General features: G+C 41.9%; 1 protein-coding gene across 1 annotated transcript in view; it reads left to right on the top strand.

Moving 5' to 3' along the window:
- Positions 1-3,235: 3,235 nt before the first annotated feature.
- The window catches only part of klf12b (Kruppel like factor 12b), a 232,040-nt gene continuing 212,953 nt past the window's right edge, over positions 3,236-22,322 (top strand). The window contains exon 1 of the mRNA XM_014163779.2: positions 3,236-3,468. The gene's annotated coding sequence lies outside the window, so the exon portion shown is untranslated. The remainder of the gene's footprint in view (positions 3,469-22,322) is intronic.

Raw genomic sequence — 22,322 nt, forward strand, 5'->3', positions numbered from 1 at the left:
TAAAGGTCTTTACAGGGGTGCTTGACTGCTGTTGTTAGTACAGAACGCTCGGATCAAATCTTAAAGAGACGGGTAGGGCTAAAGCTTAAGAGATTATGAATTAAACTGAATGGGTGTAGACAAAGAAGGGCTCTCCAGTAGTAGTACCAAAACATTCAATGGCCATTTTCTCAAAAGTAGGTTTACACGTTTATCAACTTTCAAAGCCAAATTACTTTCCCATTGTTCCTCAACTGTAGTGTATGATATACCATTTTGTAGCTCTGAGTCTCTACTTTTATCCAATGTATGGTATGAAAAACTGTGGGTGCAGGCGAGAGCGGAATGAGGAAATCAGTCCCACACAGACCTCTAATTGAGATCATAAGGGTAAACTTCAAGCACAAAATATACTTTTTTGAAAAGTCTTAACTGCCATTGGGGCATCATTTTTAATGCACTGTTGAAATGCTTCCACAAGGTCAGTCATGATAGGCTGGGTCAACATCGCTTGGTGCCCTAAGGGCGGATATCAAGAGCAAAAAGTTATAAAAAGTATTAACCGCCCTTGGAGCAACCATTTGAATGCACTGTTTAAGTGCTTCCCTAGGGGCAGTAATGTTAGTTTGGGTCAAGATCACTTGGTAACCTAAGGACAACTTTCAGCGCGAAAGGTAATAAGAAAGCCTTTACTGCCTTCGGGGCAGCCATTTGAATGCACTGTTTAATAAACGCTTCCCTAGGGGCAGTAATGTTAGTTTGGGTCAAGATCACTTGGTAACCTAAGGGCAACTTTCAGCGCAAAAGGTAATAAGAAAGCCTTTACTGCCTTCGTGGCAGCCATTTGATTGCACTGTTTAAATGCTTGACAAAGGGGCAGTAATGTTAGTTTGGGTCAAGATCACTTGGTGCCGTAAGGGAAACTTTCAGCGCAAAAGGTAATAAGAAAGCCTTTACTGTCCTTGGGGACGCCATTGGAATAAACTGTTTAAACGCTTCCCCAGGGGTAGAAATTTTAATTTGGGTGAAGATTACTTTCATGCCCGAAGGGCAGACTTCAAACACTAAAGGTAATAAAAAAAAATATTTACTGCTATAGGGACAGCGATGGACTTATCTAAATTACAGTACCAGTCAAAAGTTTCAAGTGTTTTTCTTTATTTTTACTATTTTCTACTTTGTAGAATAATATTGAAGACATCAAAAATATGAAATAACACATATGGAATCATGTAGTAACCAAAAAAGTGTTAAACAAATCAAAATATATTTTATATTATTCAAAGAAGCCACCTTTTGCCTTGATGACAGCTTTGCACACTCTTGGCATTTTCTCAACCAGCTTCACCTGGAATGCTTTTCCAACATATTGAAGGAGTTCCCACATATGCTGAGCACTTGTTGGCTGCTTTTCATTCACTCTGCGGTCCAACTCATCCCAAACCCTCTCAATTGGTCAATTAGCCCTTACACAGCCTGGAGGTGTGTTGGGTCATTGTCCTGTTGAAAAACAAATGTTGCGGTACCCTTCCCCAGATCTGTGTCTCGACACAATCCTGTCTCAGAGCTCAATTCCTTCGACCTCATGGCTTGATTTTGGTTCTAACATGCACTGTCAACTGTGGGACCTTATATAGACAGGTGTGTGCCTTTCCATTTCATGTCCAATCAATTTAATTTACCACAGGTAGACTCCAATCAAGATGTAGAAACAACTCAAGGATGATCAATGGAAACAGGATTCACTTGAGCTCAATTGTGAGTCTCATAGCAAAGGGTCTGAATACTTATGTAAATTAGGTGTTTATTTATTTTCTAATAAAAAAAAAAATCAATCTAAAAACCTGTTTTTGCTTTGTCATTATAGGGTATTGTGTGTTGATTGATGAGGGGGAAAAGTAATTTAATCAATTTCAGGCTAAGGCTGTAACGTAAGAAAATGTGGAAAAAGTCAAGAGGTCTGAATACTTTCTGAATGCACCGTATTTAGTTGGGTGAAAAAAATACTAAATTCCATTAAAAAAAATCCAATCAGTTTGCCAGGTTGATTCAGTCATCACATTGAATTTTGCTGCTGAAATTACATGGAAACAGCGTTGATTCCCCCAGTTTTTGCCCAGTAGGATGGGTCTTCACTATCCCCTCTCTCTCCTATCTTTTTCTCTCTCTTTTAAAGCGGCAATCATCAGTTAAAACAATAATAAAGCATCTTCCCCACCACTGTTTCTGTAAAAAGTGGAAGGATCGGGCTGGAGAAATATAACCACTCTCAAATTCAAAGGCAGTGCTATGGATGCAAGAACAGACCATCTACGACATCAAAAGTATAGGTTTAACCATGTTTTTGTGCTATACAGTGTTTGTAAACAAAGTAAATGCAAACAAACATTGGATTAGAATAATTGTATATGTTGGGTTCTGATGGGGTAAACCAGGACGTTCAAGATTAACATAGAAATTGGACATCTATCCATGTCCTGAGGACGTCTGAAAATGCCTTCAAAACTGGCCACTAGGGGCAACAGTGAGCGCTGCTACAATCAAGTAGATTAGGGTTTTGGCAGAATACTGGAATGGCAGAAGTGGTGGATAGCTATAATCCCATGACTTTGATCAGAAGGTTGTGTGTTTGATCTCAGCAATGAACACGGTTTTTTATTTTTGGTTGTAAGTCTATCCCAAACCTTAACCCTTACCTTAACCATTTGAAATGAGCACCTAAACGTTATGATTTAACCATATCCCAAACCTTAACCCTTACCTTTGAAATTTGACTTTTGGAGAAATGGAACAATACAGAGCAGCAGGAGCTTCAAAAACACTTCTAATTTTGAGGTTTGGAGCAGCTTTGACATTTCACGTTTGGAGAACGTGGATGAACGTCTAATTCTGCAGAGAGATTATGAGAGCTTGTTGTTTGAACTGTGCTCATGAGGCATTTATACGAATCAATGGGTACATATCATTAATTTATAAGTCCAAAAATGAATTTAGCAACTGCTGATTGTCCCTTTAAATGGGGAGGCACTCCAGTGATCACCCCCAGCCCTGAGAGGCAGAGAGAAAAAGAGGCAGGGAGAGAGAGAAAGGCAAAGAGTGAAAGAGGCAAAGAGTGAGAGAGTGAGAGAGAGAGCTGCCTGCCTGGACGGATGCGGATGCGTCGGAAACCTCCCACGAGGGGCCCCATGTAATTAGATGCATGCTGTTCAAGCTAGAGTATATTGTCTTCCAGTTGCCTATGAAGCCTCCACCCACTGGCCCACCCTACATTTAGCAGATCATGTGATGGGGGCGGGCAAGCTAAGTCATTTGCAAGTACAACAGTTCTCTGTGCAGCTCCCCATTCATTTCCTGAGAACTGCAAGAGCTCAGCAGCTGAGAGACAGAAGGGGAGGGAGCTGCACACGCAGGAGTGAGAGTGAGAGGAGCAAAAGAGAGAGGACTGGAGAAGGGAAAACCGTTTTCTACGGCTCGGCAGCTTCTGACAAGGTCTGTGGAAATGTTTCCTCCTTCTTCTGTTCTTCTCATGCTGTGGTTCTCATTTGTCATGCTTGTGGGATTGTGTGTGTGCGGTTCAGCTGTCATTGCTGTGTCCAGCCTTATGACAACTCCTGGTTATCTAGCTACCTACTGCACATTGCCCGTGTGTGCCATTGTGCACTGTAAAACTTTTCCGTGTAAACATACAGCATTATACCGGCACCAGAGATGCTATAATATAATGTGTTTTACAGTACTATTTTCCTTACTGTAAAACATATTACAGCATACAGCATCCCTGCTGTAGATTTACAGCAGGGATGCTGTAATGTTTTACAGTAAGGAGATTAGTACCGTGAAATATATTACAGCTTCTCTGCTGTAAAGCAAAAATACAGCATTAAGCTGGCAACTCAGGTGCCAGGATTATGCTGTAAATTTACAGGGAAAGTCTCACTGAAAAGTAAATTTAGGAAAACAATAAATTCGTACATAAAATACATTTATTCAAATTGGTAACAAAATGAATTGCAAATTAACAACAGAATGGAAAATAGAAGTAACAACAGTGTGTAACCAAATAAGAGCATCATTACAACACCTATTTTAAAACTATATTGTGTGTGGGTGGTGTGGGGGAGCGAGACACAGAGGGAGATTTAAAATTGAGATTGGGTACAATTCTAGATCTACGTTCAGGGGCAACTCTCAGGGGATTCAGAGGCAGTACAACACAACGGGACAGTTTGGGCATGAGAGCATCCAGGAGAGAGAAGTCAGCACAGCATCAGGTGTTCCTTATGAGGCTCCCTAACAATCCTCCTCAGTTCTGATTTGACAGCTCTTCTCACCCCTATGACAAGCCTGGAAAAATAAATAATAGAATGCGAGACAGAGAGCACCAGGGCTGTTACTCTGTAGGTAAAAAGACAGGTGACAAGGGACATATCAAGCTTGTGTCGTGTGTGTACTTACCTCACTAGAGGTCTTCATTCAAACTCAGTGAGCTCTTGGAAGAATGAGGCAAAGGGGTTGAAAACAGCTGCTTCCTCTGGGCCACCTTGTCATGCACTTTGTCCCTTCAGGTTTCATCATCTTGGGTTGATTCGAGACAGGAATCTGTACAGCCATATCCAATACTGTTTATGAAATAAATTGAGGCACTGAACAAATACAAATAAGACAGGTACTGTAGATACTGAACACCTACTTCAAACCCTAGTTAACTATATAATAAAATATTGATATAAGCCTAAACAATAACACATATTATTTTACCAATCTCACAACATGTTCCTTTCTTTCAGCACCACCAAATGTTTTTATACTACTGTTAAAGTCAGAAGGTTTAGCTAATACTATGACATTATTTAACAATGTTGTTTAAATTAATCAAATGGTAAGGGGGAGAGGCTGTACAGACACTCCTGGCCTGTGTCTGTACAGAGCCAGGTGAACCGAATCACAGGGTTGTGACAGCTAAGGACACTGTCCCAGTGTGGTTGCAGTTCGTGCTCTCCCCATTGAGTAGACCGTATCACGGTGACGTCTAGATGGCTACCAATATTAGTTATTTCTTGTGTAGCCTGCTGTCCTACTTGAAGTATAATCCTGGGAGTAAAATAAATTGCCACGTTACTAGCTCTAGCCGGCGACACTGATACAGCTGCACGTATTTTACATTTTTTTTAAATGTTATTTAGCCTTTATTTAACTAGGCATGTCAGTTAAGAACAAATTCTTATTGAACAATGACGGCCTACCCCGGCCAAACCCTCCACAAACCTGAACGATGCTGGGCCAATTGTGTGCCGCCCTATGGGACTCCCAAACAGGGCCAGTTGTGATACAGCCCGGGATCAAACCAGGGTCTGTAGTGACTCCTCTAGCACTGAGATGCAGTGCCTTAGATCGCTGTGCAACTCGGGAGCCTGTATACACACCCCTTGTACACACCCTTTGTATTCACACCCCTTGACTTTTTCACCAAAATGTTGTGTTTTTGTTATTTACTTTGTCACTGGCCTACACACAATACCCCATAATGTCAAAGTGGAATTATGTTTTTTAAAGATTTTACAAATTAATAAAAAATGAAAAGCTGAAATATCTTGAGTCAGTAAGTATTCAACCCCTTTGCTATGGCAAGCCTAAATAAGTTCAGGAGTAAAAATGTACTTAACAAGTCTCAAAGTTGCATGGACTTAGTCTGTGTGCAATAATAATGTTTAACATGATTTTTGAATGACTACCTCATCTCATACCACACACATACGATTATCTGTAATGTCCTTCATTCGAGCAGTGAATTTTAAACACAGATTCAATCACAAAGACCAGGGAGATTTCCCAATGACTCGCAAAGAAGAGCAGCTATTGATAGATGGGTAAAAAAAGCAATTAATATCCCTTTGAGCATGGTGAAATTATTAATTACACTATGGATGTTGCATCAATACACCCAGTCCCTACAAAGATACAGTCCTTTCTAACTCAGTTGCCGGAGAGGAAGGAAATCCCTCAGGGATTTCACAATGATTCTAATAGTGACTTTCAAACAGTTACAGACTTTAACTTCTCTAGGGCCAGTGGGACGATTTCGTCCCACCTACGTAACAGCCAGTGGAATCACGTGGCGCATTATTCAAATACCTTAGAAATGTTATTACTTCAATTTCTCAAACATATGACTATTTTACACCATTTTAAAGACAAGACTCTCGTTAATCTAACCACACTGTCCGATTTCAAAAAGGCTTTACAACGAAAGCAAAACATTAGATTATGTCAGCAGAGTACCCAGCCAGAAATAATCAGACACCCATTTTTCAAGATAGCATAGAATGTCACATAAACCCAAATCACAGCTAAATGCTGCACTAACCTTTAATGATCTTCATCAGATGACAATCTTAGGACATTATGTTATACAATACATGCATGTTTTGTTCAATCATGTTCATATTTATATCAAAAACCAGCTTTTTACATTAGCATGTGACGTTCAGAACTAGCACACCCCCCGCAAACTTCCGGGGAATTTACTAAATTACTCACGATAAACGTTCACAAAAAACATAACAATTATTTTAAGAATTATAGATACAGAACTCCTCTATGCACTCGCTATGTCCGATTTTAAAATAGCTTTTCGGTGAAAGCACATTTTGCAATAATCTAAGTAGATAGCCCGGCATCACAGGGCTAGCTATTTAGACACCCAGCAAGTTTAGCCCTTACCAAAGTCAGATTTACTATAAGAAAAATGTTATTACCTTTGCTGTTCTTTGTCAGAATGCACTCCCAGGACTTCTACTTCAATAACAAATGTTGGTTTGGTTCAAAATAATCCATAGTTATATCCAAATAGCGGTGTTTTGTTCGTGTGTTCAAGACACTATCCGAAAGGGTAAAGAAGGGTTACGCGCCCGACGCGTTTCGTGACAAAAAAATTCTAAATATTCCATTACCGTACTTCGAAGCATGTCAACCGCTGTTTAAAATCAATTTTTATGCCATTTTTCTCATAAAAAAGCGATAATATTCCGACCGGGAAATCGTGTTTTAGTACAAAGAGAGAGAAAATAAAAACATGTTGTCACCCCGTGCACGCGCCTCAGTCTGATGGTCCTCTGATAGACCACTTACCAAAGGCGCTAATGTGTTTCAGCCAGGGGCTGGAATTATATCATTCAGCTTTTTGCCGGGTTCTGAGAGCCTATGGGAGCCGTAGGAAGTGTCACGTTACAGCAAAGATCCTAAGTTTTCAATAAACAGAGCCAAGAAGCCCAAGGAATGGTCAGAGAGGGCACTCCCTGTACAGAATCTTCTCAGGTTTTTGCCTGCCATATGAGTTCTGTTATACTCACAGACACCATTCAAACAGTTTTAGAAACTTTAGGGTGTTTTCTATCCAAAGCCAATAATTATATGCATATTCTAGTTTCTGGGCAGTAGTAATAACCAGATTAAATCGGGTACGTTTTTTATCCGGCCGTGTAAATACTGCCCCCTAGCCCTAACAGGTTAATGACTGTGATAGGAGAAACTGAGGATGTATCCACAATACTAACCTAATTGAGTGAAAAAAAGGAAGCCTATACAGAATAAAATTATTCCACCAAAACATTACAATAAGGCACTAAAGTAATACTACAAAAATGTGGCAAAGCAATTAACTTTTTGTTCTGAATAGAAAGTGTTATTTTTGGGACAATACAACACATTACACAGGTGCAGCTTCTGCTGGGGACAGTAAATGGCCAATCTAAAATGTGCAGTTTTGTCACACAAGACAATGCCACAGATGTCTCAAGTTTTGAGGGAGCTGACTGCAGGAATGTCCACCAGAGCTATATGAGAGAATTTAATGTTAATTTCTCTATCATAAGCCACCTTCATCATTTTAGAGATTTTGGCAGTACATTCAACTGGCCTCACAACCTCAGACCACTGGTAACGACGCCAGCCCAGGACCTCCACATCCGGCTTCTTCACCTTTGGGATCGTCTGAGACCAGCCATCCGGACAGCTGATGAAACTGTGGGTTTGCACAACTGAAGAATTTCTGCACAAACTGTCAGAAAATGTCTCAGGGATGCTTATCTGTGTGCTCGTCATCCTCACCAAGGTCCTCACCCGACTGCAGTTTGGCGTTATAACTGACTTCAGTGGGCAATGGCCACTGCCACTTTTGAGAAGTGTGCTCTTCACGGATGAATCCCGGTTTCAACTGTACCGGGCAGATGGCAGACGTGTGGGCAAGCGGTTTGATGATGTCAACGCTGTGAACAGACTGCCCCATGGTGGCGGTGGAGTTATGGTATGGGCAGGCATAAACTAAGGACAGCGAACACAAAGCATTTTATTGATGGCAACCTGAATGCACAGAGATACCGTGATGAGATCCTGAGGCCCATTGTCATGCCATTCATCTGCCACCATCACCTCAAGTTTCAGCATGATAATGCACAGCCCCATGTCGAAAGGATCTGTACACAATTCCTTGAAGCTGAATATCTTCCAGCTCTTTCATGGCCTGCATATTTACCAAACAGTTCACCCATTGAGCATGTTTGGGAGGCTCTGAATCGACGTGCGGAACATTGTGTTCCAGTTCCCACCAATATCCAGCAACTTCGCACAGCCATTGAAGAGTGGGAAAACATTACACAGGCCACCATCAACAGAATGATCAACTCTATGCGAAGGAGATGTGTCGCACTGCATGAGGCAAATGATGATCACACCAGATACTGACTGGTTTTCTGATCCACACCCATACTTTGTTTTTAAAGGTACACTACATTACCAAAAGTATATGGACACCTGCTTGTCGAACATGTCATTCCAAAATCATGGGCATTAATATGGATTTGGTCCCCCCTTTTCTGCTTCAACAGCCTCCATTCTTCTGGGAAAGCTCTCCACTATATGTTGGAACATTACTGCGGGGACTTTCATCCATTCAGCTACAAGAGCATTTGTGAAGTCAGGCACCAATGTTGGGCGATAAGGCCTGGCTCACTGTTGGCGTTCCAATTCCTCCCAAAGTTGTTCGATGGGGTTGAGTTCAGGGCTCTGTGTAGGCCACTCAATTTCTTCCACACTGATCTCAACAAACCATTTCTGTATTTACCTTGCATTGTGCACGAGGGCATTGTCATGCTAAAACAGGAAAGTGCATTACCAAAACTGTTGTCACAAAGTTGGAATCATTTAGAATGTAATTGTATGCTGTAGCGTTAAGATTTCCTTTCACTGGAAGTAAGGGACCTAGCCCAAACCATGAAAATCAGCCCCAGACCATTATTCTTCCTCCACTAAACTTTAAAGTTGGCTCTATGCATTCAGGCAGGTAGCGTTCCCCTGGCATCTGCAAACCCAGATTTGTCCATTGGACTGCCAGATGGTGAAGCGTAATTCATCACCCCATGGAATGCATGTTCAATGCTGCAGAGTCCAATGGCGGCAAGCTTTACACACCTCCAGCCGATGCTTGGCATTGCGCATGGTGATCTTAGGCTTGTGTGCGGCTGTTTGGCCATGGAAACCCATTTCATGAAGCTCCCAACGAACAGTTGCTTCTAGAGGCAGTTTAGAATTTGATAGTGAGTGTTGCAACCGAGGACAGACGATTTCTACATGCTATGCTCTTCAGCACTTGGTGGTCCCGTGCTGTGAGCTTGTGTGGCCTACCACTTTGCGGTAGAGCCATTGTTGATCCTAGACATTTCCACTTCAGTTGACAGGGGCAGCTCTAGCAGGGCAGAACTTTGACGAACTGACTTGTTGGAAAGGTGGCATTGTATGACAGTGCCACGTTAAAAGTCACTGAGTTCTTCAGTGAGGATATGCTTCTGCCAATGTTTTCCTATGGAGATTGCATGGCTGTGTGCCGCAACGGGTGTGGCTGAAATAGCCAAATCAACTAATTTGAAAGGGTGTCCACATACTTGTGTGTATATATCTACAGTGCCTTCGGAAAGTATTCAGACCCCTTGACTTTTTCCACATTTTGTTATGTTACAGCCTCATTCTAAAATGGATTACCCAATAATTACAAAGCAAAAACAGGTTTTTAGAAATGTTTGCTAATTTATTTCAAATAAGAAACTGAAATATCACATTGACATAATTATTCAGACCCTTTACGCAGTACTACAGTATGTTGAAGCACCTTTGGCAGTGATGAAAGCATTGAGTCTTTTTGGGTATGACGCTACAAGCTTGGCACACTTGTATTTGGGGAGTTTCTTCCATTGTTCTCTGCAGATCCTCTCAAGCTCTGTCAGGTTGGATGGGGAGTGATGCTGCACAGCTATTTTCAGGTCTCTCCAGAGATGTTCGATCTTGTTCAAGTCTGGGCTCTGGCTGGGCCACTCAAGGACATTGAGACTTTTTCCGAAGCCACTCATGCATTGTCTTGGCTGTGTGCTTAGGGTCATTGTCCTGTTTGAAGGTGAACATTCACCCCAGTCTGAGGTCCTGAGCGATATGAGCAGGTTTTCATGAAGGATTTCTCTGTACTTTGCTCCATTCATTTTTGCCTCGATCCTGACTAGTCTCCCAGTCCAAAACATCCCCACAGCATGATGCTGCCACCACCATGCTTCAATCTTGGTTTCATCAGACCAGAGAATCTTGTTTCTCATGGTCTGAGAGTCTTTAGGTGCCTTTTGGCAAACTCCAAATGGGCTGTCATGTGCCTTTTACTGAGGAGTGGTTTCCGTCTGGCCATTGCCATTAAAGCCTAAATGGTGGAGTGCTGCAGAGATGGTTGTCCTTCTGGAAGGTTATCCCATCTCCACAGAAGAACTCTATACCTCTGTCAGAGTGACCATTGGGTTCTAGGTCACCTCCCTGACCAAGGCCCTTCTCCCCCGATTGCTCAGTTTGGCCGGGCGGCCAGCTCAAGGAAGAGTCTTGGCGGTTCCAAACTTCTTCCATTTAAGAATGATGGAGGTCACTGTGTTCTTGGGAACCTTCAATGCTGCAGAAATGTTTTGGTATCCTTCCCCAAATCTTAGCCTCGACGCAATCTTGTCTCGGAGCTCTATGGACAATTCCTTCGACCTCATGGCTTGTTTTTTTCTCTGAGATGCATTGTCAACTGTGGGACCTTATATAGACAGGTGTGTGTCTTTCCAAATCATGTCCAATCAATTTAATTTACCACAGGTAAACTCCAATCAAGTTGTAGAAACATCTCAAGGATGATCAATGGAAACAGGATGCACCTGAGCTCAATTTCAAGTCTCATAGGAAAGGGTATTACTGTTGTTAATTTTTTTATACATTTGCAACAATTATGGGGTATTGTGTTTAGATAACTGAGGATTTTAATTAATCCATTTTAGAATAAGCCTGTTACGTTATAAAATGTTGAAAAATTCAAGGGGTCAGAATACTTTCCCGGAGGCACTGTAGTGTAGCTGTGTTTATCCCAGTTCGGTGAAATCCATAGATTAGGGCCTAATGCATTTAAATCAAATGACTGATGTCATTATGAACTCAGCAAAAAAAATTACGTCCTCTCACTGTCAACTGTGTTTATTTTCAGCAAACTTAACAAGTGTAAATATTTGTATGAACATAACAAGATTCAACAACAGAGACATAAACTGAACAAGTTCCACAGACATGTGACTAACAGAAATTGAATAATGTGTCCCTGAACAAAGGGGGGGGGGTCAAAATCAAAAGTAACAGTCAGTATCTGGTGTGGCCACCAGCTGCATTAAGTACTGCAGTGCATCTACTCCTCATGGCCTGCACCAGATTTGCCAGTTCTTGCTGTGAGATGTTACCCCAGTCTTCCACCAAGGCACCTGCACGTTCCCGGACATTTCTGGGGGGAATGGCCCTAGCCCTCACCCTCCGATCCAACAGGTCCCAGACGTGCTCAATGGGATTGAGATCCGGGCTCTTCGCTGGCCATGGCAGAACACTGACATTCCTGTTTTGCAGGAAATCACGCATAGAACGAGCAGCATGGCTGGTGGCATTGTCATGCTGGAGGGTCATGTCAGGATGAGCCTACAGGAAGTGTACCACATGAGGGAGGAGGATGTCTTCCCTGTATTGCACAGCATTGAGATTGCCTGCAATGTCAACAAGCTCAGTTCGATGATGCTGTGACACACCGCCCCAGACCATGACGGACTCTGCACCTCCAAATCAATCCCGCTCCAGAGTACAGGCCTCAGTGTAACGCTCATTCCTTCAACGATAAACGCAAATCCGACCATCACCCCTGGTGAGGCAAAACTGCGACTCCTCAGTGAAGAGCACTTTTTGCCAGTCCTGTCTGGTCCAGCGATGGTGGGTTTGTGCCTATGGGCGACGTTGTTGCCGGTGATGTCTGGTGAGGACCTGCCTATTGAGGACAGTCTGAGCACTGATGGAGGGATTGTGCATTCCTGGTGTAACTCGGGCAGTTGTTGTTGCCATCCTGTACCTGTCCCACAGGTGTGATGTTCGGATGTACCGATCCTGTGCAGGTGTTGTTAAACGTGGTCTGTCACTGCGAGGATGATCAGCTGTCCGTTGTGTCTCTCTGTAACGCTATCTTAGGCATCTCACAGTACGGACATTGCAATTTATTGCCCTGGCCACATCTGCAGTCCTCATGCCTCCTTGCAGCATGGAATCTTCTCAGGTTTTGGCTTTCCATATGAGTTCTGTTATTCTCACAGACACCATTCAAACAGTTTTAGAAACTTTAGAGTGTTTTCTATCCAAATCTACTAATTATATGCATATTCTAGTTTCTGGGCAGGAGTAGTAACCAGATTAAATCGGGTACGTTTTTTATCCGGACGTGAAAATACTGCCCCCTATACCACAACAGGATAATTGTATAAGGTTCATTGAACAAGCATGGGAAACTGAATTTTACACCCTTTACAATGAAGATCTGTGAAGTTATTCGGATTTTTACGGATTATCGTTGAAAGACAGGGTCCTGAAAAAGGGACGTTTCCTTTTTGCTGAGTTTATGAACTGTAACTCAATAAAATTTCTGAAATTGTTGAATGTTGCTTTTATATTTTTGTTCAGTGTATGTTGAATTTGTACTTTTAAAACAACGTCAGATCTTCAACGTTATATGCACTGTCAGAAAAAAAATGTCTGGGAAACTGGAGAATTGATTTACCTACTGCTTCCCTTTCGTCTCCCATCCAAGTCTAGCCCTGCTTAGCAATTATATGTGTCACTGACTATTACTGCTGCTTCCATTTCGTCTCCAAATTAATTATTGACATGTTGGAGAAAAAAAAATGTGCTCGTTGTCATATCGGCTTGTACATGTGATAGTGTGTGTTTCTGTGAGTGTGTGTGTTTGTTTATGTGTGTATAAACATGGTTTGTCGTCCGTAAAGCAGCAGCAGAGACAGAGAGAGAGAGACAGGGCTGCTAGCAATGGACTACACAGTCAGAGGCTCGGGTAGTAGAGGAAGCACACCTATGGGGAAGTAAGTGTGTGTGTGTGTGTGTGTGTGTGTGTGTGTGTTTGGATGTCATCGGCAGTGGCTCTGACTTCCAGAGGGGTAATAGTATTGATATTGATGGGTGGCTGTCACCGGGCCCAGAGGCTCAACACAACCCAGGCAGGGCTAGGGGTGGCTGGGGGCTGGCCCTGGCCTGTTCTTTCCAATTACAGGGGAGCGGGCCAGAGCTGACAGCAAAGGCATTTGTACAACAGGGGTTGGAGGCCAGGGAGAGCCAAGGAGGGGAGGGGGCTGCAAGGGACTGAGAGAGGGAGGAGACTGAGCACTGACCTCTGTGACTTTACCCCCGTGCTGGAAAGAGGCCCTGCCTTTAACACTGTGACAGCCGCAGGGTGTGCGTGTGTGTGTGCGTGCATGTGTCTGTATGTGTGGTGGGGTAGGGGTAGGGGTATGGATAGGGAGGGGAGGGGGTAAGAGCAGAGAGCAGACCCACTGCTGCTCAACGGTATTCAGGGAACCAGATTAGTGCCCATTTAAACTCTCACTTTAAATCTATTTGCCATAGGTCCCCTTGCCTCAGCATTAGTACACTTTACATGGGGTAATATAATGTACTTAGCATTTACACTGAACATAATGTTCAAATTCATAAAAAGTTATATTGATACATATATAGTATAACAGAAATTACAAATATAACCCAAAAAATTACACAATAACATAGTGAATAAATGTTTTCTATATTTATAATATATGTTATACTGTATATGCATACATAACTGTATTTGGTCATGTTTCCCAGATTTAGCCTAGTTTTGGACTAAAAACATGCCCAATGGAGATTTCCATTGTTAGACCCTTTTTGGAATAGGGCATGCCTTTCATTAAATAGCAGAAAACAAATCATTCAGTCGATGGACCCAGTCTATGTGTACAATCAGCAATGGACCCAGTCTATGTGTCCAATCAACGAAAAAGGATCAATCAGCAATGGATTTGCCTAATTCCATTTCGTTTTTTCCCCAAATTCTGTTTTCTCTGTTTAGTATTTCCAGGCTTCCGTTTTCCCCGTCTTTTCAGGTTTTCGCTCTCAAACTCACACATTGTAACAGAAAGACATCTAAATTGGATGTTGTAAGTCCACAACCATGCTTAACCACATCAGGAGACCACTTTTGAGGTCTGGGAAAATAGAAGAATTTAAAAAAAAATATGGCCACTGGATTGATGCAAATAATCATGAAATCATTCTTCCAGGTTGGCATAGGATACTTTGGAGTTAATATTTAATTGAGACAATTTTGGGGAAAGCCTTCCATCTTTACCAGAAGAAGGTTTTCATTAACATCATCGCTAACAGCTACACAAAGTGTAAACATACGTGCACGTTGCACATGCACAGACAGGGCATTCCTGTGCCGTTTCAGAAAGTTGCAGGAAAATATGAATCACTGATGCATGTATGCATTTTCTAGTAAGTTCAATACATTTAGTTGATTTCCTACAAAGTTCAATACCCTTTTGAATATTACTGGATTCTGTTTTAATGTCTGGATTCAGTTATTACAACCACATTCTCAGCAACGCAGATTTGATAGGGCCCTAGACATAGTCTGTCCAATCAGTAGCGAACTATCTATCTGTCCAATCACCATAAGGTTAATTCCAGTCCAATTAGAATTCCTCTACAGGGTCCTGCTACCACTGGCATCGGCTGTCTAACACATTGTAATAACATCGGCACAAATTGGAGCAATTGTTGACAGATAAAATGTTATGGACTAGCTATTGTATTCTATCACTGATAATTGTTCCAACTAATATTGAATAAACTGACCAGTTCTTGAAAAATATTTTAAAATAATAGATTGGATTTACAGTAGCACCTTTCCAAGTGCTCAGAGGGATTTTATACTGTAAATGAGTTTAAATAACCTTATCTATGCTGAAGAAAAATATAAATGCAACATGCAACAATTTCAACAATTTGACTGAGTTACAATTTATATAAGGAAATCAGTCAATTGAAATACATTCAATAGGCCATAATCGATGGATTTCACATAACTAGGCGGGGGCACAGACATTGGTGGGCCTGGGGAGCCAGCCAATCAGAATGAGTTTTTCCCCACAAAAGGACTTTCTTACAGACAGAAATATTCCTCAGTTTCATCAGCTGGAAGGCAGATGTGAAGGTCCTGGGCTGGTGTAGTTACACATGGTCTGCGGTTGGGAGGTCGGTTGGACATACTGCCAAATTCTCTAAAATGACGTTGGAGGAGGCCTACGGTAGAGAAATTAATATTAAATTATCTGGCAACAGATCTGGTGGACATTCCTGCAGTAAGCATGACAATTGCGCGCTCCCTCAAAATATAGACATTTGCGGCATTGTGTTGGTGAACAAAACTGCACATATTGCCCTTTTATTGTCCCCAGCACAAGGTCCACCTGTTTAAGGATCAGCTTCTTGACATGCTACACCTGTCAGGTGGATGGATTATCTTGGCAAAGGAGAAATGCTCAGTAACAGGGATGTAAACACATTTATGCCTCAATTCTGTTTTATGTAGCAGAATTTGAAATTGTGTTTTTTACATTGGATAAAACTAAAGAAAAATGGTAAATGGTATACCATACACTGCAGTTGAGGAACAATGGGAAAGTAATTCTGCTTTGAAAGTTGATAAAGTTCTAACCCGACTTCTGAGAAAATGGCCCTTGAATATTTTCGTACACCTACTGGAGAGCTCTTCTTTGTCTACACCCATTCAGCATCATTCACACCCTCTTAAGCCTTAGCCCAACCATCTCTTTACGCATTCACATGTCAGGCCATGTGCTAAACACAGTAAGTAGTTTGGTAAACAACCAAAGATTTCAAGACTTAACCTCTATGGGCTAGGTGGGACGCTAGCGTGCCACCCGTGGTGCACTCCATCAACAGCAGGTGCATTTCAAGAGCGGCAAATTTGAATCCAAATAAATGTCAAAATTCAAATTTTTCAAAAATACAACTATTTTACACCATTTGAAAGATAAACATCTCCTTAATCTAACCACGTTTTACGATTTCAAAAAGGTTTTACGGCGAAAGCATAAATTTAGAGTATGTTAGGACAGTACATTTACAAGAGTTGTGTGTAATGTTTTGTCAAGTCAAAGACAGGGTCACCAAAACCATAAAACCAGCTAAAATGATGCACTAACCTTTTACAATCTCCATCAGATGACACTCCTAGGACATTATGTTAGACAATGCATGCATTTTTAGTTCTATCAAGTTCATATTTATATCCAAAAACAGCGTTTTACTATGGCATTGATGTTGAGGAAATCGTTTCCCTCCAATAACCGGCAGTCAAGTCAGCGTCACAAATTAAATAATTAAAATTAGAAAACATTGGTAAAATATTATATTGTCATTTAAAGAATTATAGATTTACATCTCTTGAACGCAATCAACTTGCCAGATTTAAAAATAACCTTACTGGGAAATCACACTTTGCAATAATCTGAGCACTGCGCCCAGAAAAATACGCGTTGCGATACAGACTAGACGTCATGTTGGGGAGATCTAAAATCGAAAATACTATGTAAATAATCCATTACCTTTGATTCTCTTCATCAGATGTCACTTCCAGGTATCACAGGTCCATAACGAATGTAGTTTTGTTCAAAAAAGCTCATCATTTATGTGCAAAAATCTCCGTCTTGTTAGCACATGATCTAAGCCAGCCGGACTTCTCGTCATGAACGAGGGGAAAAAATATATTTACGTTCGTTCAAACATGTCAAACGTTGTATAGCATAAATCATTAGGGCCTTTTTTAACCAGAACATGAATAATATTCAAGGTGGACGAATGCATACTCTTTTATAACGTATTGGAACGAGGGTACCCAACATGAACTCGCGCCAGGTGTCTAATGGGCCATCATCGTTCCATGGCTCTTGTTCGGTCAGATCTCCCTCCAGAAGACTCAAAACACTTTGTAAAGGCTGGTGACATCTAGTGGAAGCAATAGGAAGTGCCAAAATATTCCTCAGCCCCTGTGTTTTTCAATGGGATAGGTTTAAAGTCAATACAACACATCAGGTATCCACTTCCTGTCAGAAAATGTCTCAGGGTTTTGCCTGCCAAATGAGTTCTGTTATACTCACAGACACCATTCAAACAGTTTTAGAAACTTTAGAGTGTTTTCTATCCATATATAATAAGTATATGCTTATTCTAGTTACTGGGTAGGATTAGTAACCAGATTAAATCGGGTACATTTTTTTTATCCAGACGTGCAAATGCTGCCCCCTAGCCCTAACAGGTTAAAGTGGTAAAAGTAGTAGCCTACAGCAAGGAAAAACTCCAGGTAAAAATACACTTTATCTAGTCGTTGGTTTATATCCTAATCTGACTTTGGTGCAGGTCATGTTGTTCTTCAGAGTACCTCTCTGGTAAACACACACTATATCAAATAAAATCTAAGTTTATTTGTCACATGCACAGGATACAGAAGGTGTAAACAGTACAGTGAAATTGTTACTTGCATAGTAGAAAGTGTCCAGGTAATAATATTTTAGCATTATTAGATGACACTTACATGACACACTTGTCTAAACTGATGGGTTATGTGAAGGAAATGGTTTAACCAACCCCAGCCACATCTAGCTAGTGGATGGGTCACTATTGTCTAGAGAAGATCATTTAATAAATAATCACCCCCAGACACACCTGGCTATCTTGATGGGTCACGTAATCATCTGGTGAAGAGTCTGTTGTTTAGACATGTAGCTAGCTAGCTAAACAATGAACCGGTACAATCCCAACTCATACTACTACCAATACAAACATTGTCATAGCTGTAGAATGAATCTGCACGTAACTAAAGAGCTAACCAACTACTTTCACTGTTAGCTAGCTAACATTAGGCTTTAACTTGCAATGCAAATGGATTTCTGATTCAAATAGTATTACTACACAGATCATACACATAACGTTAGCTAGTGAGACAGCAAGCTAACGTTTGCTAGCTAGCTAACATTATGCTTTAACTTGCAATGAAAACGACTTTCTGACAAAATGTGAAACTTACAATATCTGAAAATGTAGCTAGACTCTTACCCGTGTATACATGCAATGCTTCACAGTAGACTGTAACCATTTAACTCTGTTTTGTTTGTAGCTACATCTTGTTTGGCCAGCGTTGTGTGAAGTCACTCCGGTTCATACTGACCGTGGCATGTGCAGAAAGTAGTCCATCACTTTTTCCAACTGACCTTGGATCAATTCAGGGCATCAATGTTGTTGAGAAAGTAGTATCCTCGATGGCTAATGTTATATCTTTCAAAAACGGCGTGGTAGAAAGGACACATATTGAGCAGCTCACATTATAGACAGATGCATGCTGTCTATAACAGAAGACAGACACACACAATACAAAGACTCCAGCAACACACACACACACACACACACACACACACACACACACACACACACACACACACACACACACACACACACACACACACACACACACACACAATTATTTAGTAACTGGTTCTACAGCCTTTTTATTTAAATACATTTTTCATCCACAGTGTTACCTGAACTTAACATTTTAATTGGCCCAAATTTAGCTCCAATGTATGAAAAATGAGGTTAGGAACACCCATACTGTAAGGGCACAAGGCGAGTCCCAAATGCAGACACAGGAGACAGATGGTTGAGCTCCAATATTTATTATACCAAAAGGGGTAGGAAAAAGGCAGGTCAGAGTCCAAACAGTACCAGGCAATAGGCAGGCTCGAGGTCAGAACAGGCAGAGTGGTGAGGCATGTGGATTCGGTGTCCGGACAGGCAAGGGTCAAAACCAGGAGGGCTAGGAAAAAACAGAGACTGGGAAAAATAGGAGCTAGGAGAAACGCTGGTTGACTTGGCAAAACAAGACGAACTGGCACAGAGAGACAGGAAACACAGGGATAAATACACTGGGGACTAATGGGGAAAACAAGAGACAGGTGTAAAGTGTAGGAATGTAGGTAAAATCAGTCATTAGCAGGAATATAGAAATAAAGTAAAATACAATTTTATTTGTCACATGCGCCGAATACAACAGGTGTAGATCTTTCAGTGAAATGCTTACTTACAAGCCCTTAACTAACAATGCAGTTTTAAGAAGAAAAAAAAGGCATTGCATCCCTGCCATACCAGGCAGTGATGCAATGCCAGAACTAAGAAGTTGGAAGTTCACATCCCAGGTGAGGACATGTTGTAATATTAATTCCTGTATTTATGAACATGCACAATGTAATCACGCATGTCAACGTGTGTCAAATATGTAAGTTTACATGTTTTATGTTAAAAGCACTATCTCTATGTGTTGGGGTCCCTAACCTAAATTCTGCCTAAGTTTTCTCAAGTTGGAGCAAAGTTTGGGCCAACTAAAAACTTTAAGTTCAGGTGACACTTCGACCAAAAAGTTGAGTAAACAAAAAAAAGGCTATAGAACAAGTTACTAAGTTACATTTTTATTTTTTATTTTATTTAACCTTTATTTAACCGTAAATTAACACACACACACACACACACACACACACACACACACACACACACACACACACACACACACACACACACACACACACACACACATGATTGATGCTGTGAAACGATTTGGTGAAAAAATTGTTGAAATCAGAAACACATTAGCTAATCTGAAATTGATTGCCGGTGATTGCCTCTTCTAGTCTTACTGTATGTATGTACCACACGAAGCATCGTTACCCATCGCGCCACAAAAGCCACGTCCCTTGCAGCGCAAGGGGAAACCCTACTTCAAGTCTCAGAGCGAGTGACGTCACCGATTGAAACGCTATTAGCGCGCACCACCGCTACACTCACCCCCCCTTTGACCTCCTCCTTTTCCGCAGCAACCAATGATCCGGGTCAACAGCATCAATGTAACAGTGTAGGTTCCGTCCCTCTCTTCGCCCCAACCCGGGCTCGAACCAGGGACCCTTGCACACATCAACAACTGACACCACACAACTTTTTTTTCCAAGATGGCGTAGCAGTTCAGACGTCCTCTACCCTCCTCTTGTCGTGTCCCGTGTATATATATATATTACATATTTTTTTTTCTTCACTTATCTTTATATATATATATATATATATATATATATTTTAATTCTAAATACTCAACCTCAAAGCACTCTCCTGCAACCCGCCTCACCAATTTAAAAAAGAAAGTATTATTTACCTCATCTGAATTCCACAACAGAAGCTAGCAAGTGTTTAGCCATTTTCACTGGCTAACGTTGAAGTTCAGCTAGCCACGGTTAGCTGTCCTCAGCTATCCATTAGCTCGAAAAGCTATCGCCAGTTTTTGTACAGCGCGATTCAGACCAGAGCATACCGGACCTATTCTCTCTCCTTTCCCCGATTTCTACCGCAGGCTCTGGACATTTACACCTGGATCTTGCAGCTAACTAGCTGCTACCTGAGTGACTATTGGCAACGTCGGTCACGGAATTAACACACATTATTACGGAGCTAGCCAGCTAGCCAGCTGAAGAGTTCCGTCAGCCACTCCTGGGCTATTCATGAGCTAGCCAGCTGAAGTGTCTCCTGGGCTACAACTCACCTATCCTGACCTGTTTTACTGCCGATGCGGAGCCCCATCGGGTCTTCACGACTGGACCACCGACGTTATCTGCCCGAGGGAGTTATCCAACTGGCCCCTCCGTCGCGACGTAACCTGATCGCCCATCTGCGGCCCGCTAATCGTTAGCTGTCTTTTCGGCTGTGATCTGAATAGGTCTATCGGACACTTTTCTTGGGCCACTATAACTAACTATTTTGCCAACTTGGACTGGTCCCCCCTTCCACACGGAACCCCACTAACCCACAGACGGAAACGCACGAGGTGGCTAAAAACAGACCTCCCTCCCATCTTCCACCAGCTTGCTACCTATGGCCCGGCTAGATGTCTGAATCTCACTGGACCCTTTGATCACTCGGCTAAGCATGCCTCTCCTTAATGTCAATATGCCTTCTCCATTGCTGTTCTGGTTAGTGTTTATTGGCTTATTTCACTGTAGAGCCTCTAGCCCTGCTCATTATACCTTATCCAACCTCTCAGTTCCTCCACCCACACATGCTATGACATCTTCTGGTTTCAATGATGTTTCTAGAGACAATATCTCTCTCATAATCACTAAATGCCTAGGTTTACCTCCTCTGTACTCACATCCCACCATACCTTTGTCTGTACATTATACCTTGAAGCTATTTTATCGCCCCCAGAAACCTGCTCCTTTTTCTCTCTATTCTGGACGTCACAGACGACCAATTCTTATAGCTTTTAGCCGTACCCTCATACTTATTCTTCTCTGCTCCTCTGGGGATGTAGAGGTGAATCCAGGCCCTGCAGTGCCTGGCTCCACTCCTACTCCCCAGGCGCTCTCTTTTGATGACTTCTGTAACCGTAATAACCTTGGTTTCATGCATGTTAACATTAGAAGCCTCCTCCCTAAGTTTGTTTTATTCACTGCTTTAGCACACTCTGCCAACCCGGATGTCCTAGCTGTGTCTGAATCTTGGCTTAGGAAGTCCACCAAAAACTCTGAAATCTTCATCCCTAACTACAACGTTTTCAGACAAGATAGAACGACCAAAGGGGGCGGTGTTGCAATCTACTGCAGAGATAGCCTGCAGAGTTCTGTCCTGCTATCCAGGTCTGTACCCAATCAATTTGAACTTCTACTTTTAAAAATCCACCTCTCCAAAAACAAGTCTCTCACCGTTGCCGCCTGCTATAGACCCCCCTCGGCCCCTAGTTGTGCTCTGGACACCATATGTGAACTGATTGCCCCCCATCTATCTTCAGAGCTCGTGCTACTAGGTGACCTAAA

This window comes from Salmo salar, chromosome ssa21 (assembly GCF_905237065.1).
Source record: "Salmo salar chromosome ssa21, Ssal_v3.1, whole genome shotgun sequence".
Taxonomy (NCBI): Eukaryota; Metazoa; Chordata; class Actinopteri; order Salmoniformes; family Salmonidae; genus Salmo; species Salmo salar.